The 7,513-nt window shown below is 38.8% G+C and overlaps 1 pseudogene across 1 annotated transcript in view; it reads left to right on the forward strand.

Moving 5' to 3' along the window:
• Positions 1-7,271, forward strand: part of LOC148735870 (NLR family CARD domain-containing protein 4-like) — a 30,775-nt pseudogene extending 23,504 nt beyond the window's left edge. Inside the window, exons 9-10 of the transcript XR_015998561.1 lie at positions 296-3,309; positions 6,174-7,271. The product of XR_015998561.1 is annotated as an NLR family CARD domain-containing protein 4-like (transcript). The remainder of the gene's footprint in view (positions 1-295; positions 3,310-6,173) is intronic.
• The last annotated feature ends 242 nt before the right edge of the window (positions 7,272-7,513 follow it).

Consider the following 7,513-nt stretch of genomic DNA (forward strand, 5'->3'; position numbering starts at 1 on the left):
CTCATTTTCAAAGGAGGATCGAGGACCGCAGGGGGGGGTGGGAAGGGGGATAATTCTCAGGTAAAGGGGGGACCGTAATGCCCAGATAAAGGGAAATATAGAATTATATGACTAACGACAATATGATTCACTCTATTTACTCCCAGATTTGAAGAGTAAGTTTTACTGAAGTTACAAATTAGAGTTGATAAAAATGCAGCCTCTAAACTGATGAAAAACTCTAGTCTAGAAATGATTATGTTCTCTTCAATTTGAGAGTTACCAAAAATTTAAGAAGGTGTTTTTTTGTCTACAGATTCCTCTGCGATGCAATCTTTGGAATGGTGCCAGAACCAGCTGCGAACGTTTTACAGCACCATGTGTCAAGTGAAAATAACACCATGGGACCCAGACAACACGGTACACATTAATGACATATACATACAGTTGACGTTATTACAAGATCACAGAAAACCTGACGGGGCAACGAAAAAAAGGGTGGGAGACATCAGTGAAGTATTTGAAGGTGACGAACATCATCCCATCCGTAGACGAATTCTAGTGTATGGAAGACCTGGAATAGGAAAGTCTACTTTCAGTCAAAAATTAGCTGTAGATTGGGCAGATGGCAAAAAGGAGATCCTGAGAAAGTTTTCTCTTTTACTGTTAATTAAGTTGCGAGACGTTTGTGATATTCCGGACCTCTGTACTATGTTGAAAACCGCTGAACTGTTGTCTGCTGATGACCCGAAGGCAGTAAATAACTTGTATGAATATGTTCGTCAGAACCAGGAGAAAGTGCTGCTTATATTGGACGGATATGACGAGTACAGCGGTGGAAAGTCATCCCCAGTTCACCAGATTTGGAGAGGCAGTCAACTGAGAGACTGTTGTGTAATGATCACAACGCGGCCAGTGAAAGAAGATGAGCTTAGAGTGCCAAGTCATGCTCAGTTTGAAATCAACGGGCTCGATAGCAGGGAACAAAAGAAACAGTTTGCAAGAAAGATTCTTGCTGACGAGGAGGACGTTGAAAGGTTACTTGACAACCTGAAGAAGCAGGACCTCGAAGAGCTGACAGAAATACCGCTTTTGTTGTTGATGTTTTGTCTTCTCTGGAAAGAGAAAAAGCATCAGTTACCCACGTCTCGTGCGCACATTTACGTACAATTTATTCAGACTCTCTTGGATCACATGGCTACAAAAGATGCAGACAACGTCGCAACAGGTAAAAGCATAGATGAATATCAAGAGGAACTTTACAAAATAGGAAAACTTGCATATGATGCTCTTTTGGAGGACCGTCTTCATTTTGACTTCAGCAAATGTGCGCATGGTGATCTCTTCGAGAAGCTAATAGATGTGGGTTTTTTCCAAGTTTCCAAACGTTCCGCTTTGAACCGTGAGGAGATCGTTTATTTTCTTCATAAGTCTGTCCAGGAGTTTCTCGCCGCCAGGTTCGTTGTCGAAGAACTGACCGTGAAGAAGAATGGAACTGTGACCTGCCTGTCAGGAATGGATACGTTTGAGAAATCAAGGAAGATGGCTGAAGTGCTAAAATTCGCATGTGAGTTGTCATTAAAAGCTGCCGGGATTCTTTTTGATCATCTACATGACGTTGGAGAGAAAGAAGGTCTCACAAATTACCAGTTCACCAAGACACCTTCTGAAGATGATTTGTCTGACGAACAACGACAGTTTATTGTACTCTGTGTCGATTGTTTGTTTTTGTGTCCAGCCTCAGACAGAACAGCCGTGTATTCTGCATTTCTCTCGTGTGTTAACCATGTTGCGATACTTCGGGAAAAAAACACGTCTACTGCTGCTGTAGAACACTTCTTCAAATCTGTCAGCAGTTTCCCAAACTATTTATTTTTTGTACATGAGTGGCCGTTTGAACATTTTCCCGATGATGTTCTATCAATAATGTTAGACTTGAACGCGGTTCTTTTAACGTATTCTGGAGAAAGTAAAGATGTACAGAAGTACGCAGATATACTCGGTGGGAACTCTTTCCTCAAAAAATCCGGGGGGAGAAACTTTGTCTATCTAATTGACATAGAAGTTAAGGTTTTTCATTCTGAATTGTTTCCTGAACTGATATCAGCGCCGGTTTGCTCTTCTCAGCCACCTGTGGATAATTTAGTAAATAACGAAAACAACAACATTGATGTACCTTTGACTGAGAACCACTGTTTGTCACTGGTGAGAGAGGTTAGCATTTGGGTTCACACAGTTAAGGATGCTGTTCTGTTGAAGAACGTGTTGCCTTTAGTACCAGCTCCTCGAGGAATTAGAATTGAAATACGGAGACTATGGAAGGAGGAGGAGGAGGAGGAGGAGGAGGAAGCCTTTCAATTGATTGAGAGCGTGATTAACGGAATTAATTTTACTGACAATCTCCACAGATTAAGAGTTTCCGACATCAATACAGCAGCAAAGTATAAAGCTTTTATCTCTGACTCACTGCAGCAATCTCCAAATTTGCGTGAGCTCGACCTGCCCTGCATCCCTTTACACAGTGATGTGAGTCATTTGGCTGAGAATCTTCATCACGTGCCACAGTTGACGAGATTAGTATTGTGGGATGTACAAATGGGAGAAAAGGAATGTGCGGCACTGGCTGCCTCATTAAAGTACTTAAACAAGTTAGAAGAACTGAATGTACACGACAATGCCCTGGGTCACGGGATTATTGAACTGGCCAAGAACCTGAACAATGTACCCAATCTGACTATGCTGGACCTGATGAATACAAATATGGGTGAAGATGAAGCATCAGCACTGGCTGCCTCATTAAAGTACTTAAACAAGTTAGAAGAACTGAATATACGCAGCAATGCCCTGGGTCACGGGATTATTGAACTGGCCAAGAGCCTGAACAATGTACCCAATTTGACTAAGCTGGACCTGAGCAATACAAATATGAGTGAAGATGAAGCATCAGCACTGGCTGCCTCATTAAAGTACTTAAACAAGTTAGAAGAACTGCATATAGACGACAATGCCCTGGGTCACGGGATTATTGAACTGGCCAAGAGCCTGAACAATGTACCCAATCTGACTATGCTGGACCTGAGGAATACAAATGTGGGTGAAGATGAAGCATCAGCACTGGCCCATGCTGTAAAGTATGTACCAGTGCTACAATTTCTTCATCTATCTTCCAATCCACTTGGCCGCGGGGTCAGGGATCTGGTCCAACATCTCAGCAGTGTTCCTAAGCTGGAGATCCTGTCCCTTAAAGGTGTTCAGATGAGAAGGACAGAATTTGAAGAGTTGTGTACAGCAGTAGATGAGAGAAACATTTATGTGGACACCGATTACCATGTAAGTGCCATTTTGTTGTTTCACTCAGTTGTTATGCATCTAATTTTTGTTTAGATGCTCTTCAGCAGAGCACTTGATAATGTTTCCAATAACTTGCTTTGAACTCAATTAATCAGATTATTTTTAGTGAGAAAGAATGCAGTCTTCAGGAACAGTCACTGTTTTCAGAATTTTCTTTTTCTATTTTGCGACGTTAGGAGCCGATGTTGTAGATGGAGACCGTAACAGTACTTTTATGGCTCATGCGTAGCTTGTTCAAAGATGATTTGAAGAAAAAAAATTACGAAGATTAAATTTAGGGACTTCCAAATGACTTAATATTTCCTGATTACACAATAATTAAAAACTTTGGGAGTTCATTCGATTGACCTTTGCTTTGCTTGTGTAGTTACGCCTTACTTGAGAGAGAAAAAAATAGACGAGTTGTGAGAATATTTGTCTGACCAAGCTCCTCGGATCAATTTTGAATTTTGAAATTGTTCGGCTTCTGTTATTATTGTGGGATGCTTTTATTTGGGTTTGATTATTTAACGAGAAAGGATTGTTCAACCCATACGTGCTTTGAATTCGATGAAGTTGTTCCCTACATTCTATGCAGGCATTTATTCGCTTTTGCTATCAGGGAGCGTGAGCCCCAAAAAATATAAATGAGCAAAGAAAAGGGATTTTTTCCTTTTTTAAAATCCGAATTGGTTTTTTTAAGTGAAAGTCGCGTTGATTCTATTGTCATATCTTCACGTCTCAAAGGTTTGTGCCGATGATAGGAAATGATTCAACAAAAGTTGAAGGTGTAATGATTGTCTTCTTTAACGAAACTGGTACGGTGTTATAATTTACTGGGACTTAAATGGTTTCCTTATACTTATTTATCAGTTGGATTCTTTTCTTCTTTGGATTATTTGCTCGTGTTGAGTAATTCTGTCAGTTGCTCGTAGAGCCTCCTGGTCTCCTAGGTCTCCATGATAACACTATTTTGTTTTGAAAAATCAAAGACAAACATTACAAATAATGAATTTGGGTTTTTATTTGAGAACCCCGCTAATAAACAGCTAAAAAGCAAAACAAATCATTTTAAAAGGCGCGACACGCGACCATTAGTCAAACTCGGCACTGTGTTATAATTTACTCGCTTTTCAATGGTTTCCTTATTCTTATTTATCAGTTGGATTCTTTTCTCTTTTGGCTACTCTGCTCGTGTTGTGTAACTCTGTCAGAAATCGGGGCCTATCGGTCTCTCTCGCGTCGTATAAGCTCACTTTTGAAGAAAAATTAAAGAACAACATTGTTGATAATGAAGTTGTTAAACTTGCTATCGTATGTTTGTTTCTGCTTGGTCTCCCGTAAATCCTAACAAAATAAGTTTTAAACTTCAATTTACCACACACCGTGGAGTTGATTCTGTGTACACTTTACGCTACTTCCCATGTTTCTGTGACATCGCTGAACGTAAACAACTTTTGGATGTGAAACTCTTATTACGATCACTAGAATAAAACATTTGCCTACCTTATTCGCTGCTCGTCTAGCCTTTCCTGTGGAGTGTGGGCGTTTTTTGTTTGCTTCGAGGAATACGGAAATGCTGCATTATCCTTCATATATAAAAAAAAAAAAAACAAAAAAAAACAGACAATTAACTTGTGTCGCATGAAATGATAGGTTAGGAGGCGTTAGTTGAGCGGAGCACAAGTGTGAACCTTGAATTTTTTTTGATTTGTTTTGTTTTTTATCATTATTATTTACTAGGTGTCTCGCATTTGCTTCAAACATGGAGTTTTGTCAGAATGGTACGGTTTCAGGGAAAGGAATACTCTATGCTTCTAGTAAAGCGGAGAAAAACATTACAACGACAACCCCGGATTATCAAAAAGGAATATCTAGAGTTGTCTAACTTTCAGTCGTGTAACAGTGTATTGAACTTGTAATAGACCTCATCAGCTTGGGAAATATGTAGAATTTATTTCTGCACTCCTTCTCTCTAGAAGGATATAGAGTCAAACTGAAACAGACAAATTACAATCGTTTGTAGGCACTCTGCCGTAATGTCCCTGAACTAATTCAACCAGCAAATATCTTTTAATTGTACTTACAAGTCTGTATTCCGTTCCCGAAGTAAACCTTGTATTCGTGTTACGATTCTTGCTCTGTTCGTACCTAGGGACTATGAACGAAATAGCGTAGCCTCTGAAGTTTCGAAGCACGTGTTTAATTTTATAGATATATGCCTCTAGGGATGTTACGTAACTAGACAGGGATTAAAATAATTTCGTGCAAAACAAACAGTTTTGCTAGTGGAGAAATGATGTGGAGTAAAACCCGTCGCGTGTAAGCGCGAAAGGTTAAAAAATTATTTTTTTTTATTTTTCTTCGGGTAAGGAATGATAGCCAATACTTTGTATGCGGATTTATATCAATTTGAGAAGATGTTAGACAGTTTTCTTTCCTTTTGAAAATATATTATTTAATTTAATTATCTGTTTGTCTGTTAAGTATCGCCTTATTTTAATCGCCAGGGACCATTGTTGTTTGTTATTTATATCTGAGAACATTTCCCCTGTTGTGAAATAAAGTTTTAGTCGCCTGTAGCTATTTGAATTCAAAAGTGAATATCCTCTTTCACTGCTCCCTTTTTGGAAAAATATATTTGAATGCGTCGAATAATTAGCTTGTGTGTGAAAAAGTAAGTTAAGTGTTACACATAGTTAATGAAACAGGTGTTTTTTACCACAGCGGTGGAAAGGTCACATTCCGATATACGCGTGGGAAAGCAAGGTGTTTTGAAAATTTATATTGCATGAAAATGCAAGTTGAGTGTTACACATTATTGGTGCTGTGGTTGATATTGTTGCCCTTTATTCTTGTGATAGGAGATGGAATATACAGGCGAGAGGTTCATCCACCGACTTCTACAAAAGCTGAGCTTAAAAAAGAAGGAATAACATTCAGAAAAGAGCCAGATGATGAGGATGATGAAGATAATGATGACGTTGACGGTAATGAGCAGAAGGAGGAGGATAACGATGATGATGATGATGATGATGACTTTCACAAGAACTATGATGAAGATGATGATGATTATGACTATGACAAGAACTATGATGATGATGATGATGATGATCATGATCATGATGATCATAATGATGAACAGGAGGAGAAAGATCATGATGACGACGATGGTGATGATAATCATGTAGAGTGAACGGTTGGAAAAAAGGTTTCCATGGCAACTGATTTGGCGAGTAATGAGCAGAGTGGTAATTTAGAATAACTTGGCTGTTCTTAAGTCGTGTGTCGTGGCAGCGAGCTGACAAAGATTTAATCTGAGAGACAAGCAAATCAATATAATATAATTTGGTCACTCTTCTGTCTGATTGGCTTTTTAACTGTTCAACTTAACTGTGAGTTTTTTCAGGTCAATCAGAACGCAAAAGGAATCTCTTAGGTCATTAGTTTGAAAAACGGAGCATTGATCCTAGAAAGAAAATCGCGTAGAGTAGTCTGTACGAGACTCTCCCTTTTTGTAGACGGTCTAAATGGGGAGAGCTGAAACATTGGAGAGAGCTACCTCTCCTTCTCAGACTCCATTTTCATTCTTCCAATATTTCGATCTTCTTCAATAACGGATACCCTGACACAAGCTTTATCGCCAGCTGAAAAAAACTTTTTTTTAACAAGAAAAGCAGACTTTAAGAGAAAAGAGCGGGAGAATTATTTTTCTGAGCCTAGATCAGTTCTCAGGTAGCGTTGTGCAGTCAAGTAGGCTTTTTTTTATTCCTTACTTTGTTGATGCTTGAAACTGAAAATTGTTGCAAAATCGTTCGTGATCAGAAGAGTGAAAGTCATTACACAGTGATACATGCTTAAATGCTTGTTTTAGCAAGTAGCAATTTAGCTTGGCTTATTTTGATAAATGTTTTACCAGTGTACTCTTACTTTTGTTGATTTATTAAAAAACATTGCCTTAATTGCCAAAGAAGGTTCAGCTGATACGAGAGTATTTGACAAAGACAATGGATACGACCTTTATCCTTGTTGCTCGGACCCCAAATCACATTTATGAAAATTATTTCTTGAAATTATTGTACAGCTGAATGCATCGCGAGCTGAGGAATATTTGTGCCCAGATTTTTAATTCAAGAGACTATTGCTCGACATGGGTACCCTTAGGGTGTGAGGAAAGACTGGTTAATTTTCGTGGTTTTATATT

This window comes from Stylophora pistillata, chromosome 3 (assembly GCF_964205215.1).
Source record: "Stylophora pistillata chromosome 3, jaStyPist1.2, whole genome shotgun sequence".
Classification (NCBI taxonomy): Eukaryota; Metazoa; Cnidaria; class Anthozoa; order Scleractinia; family Pocilloporidae; genus Stylophora; species Stylophora pistillata.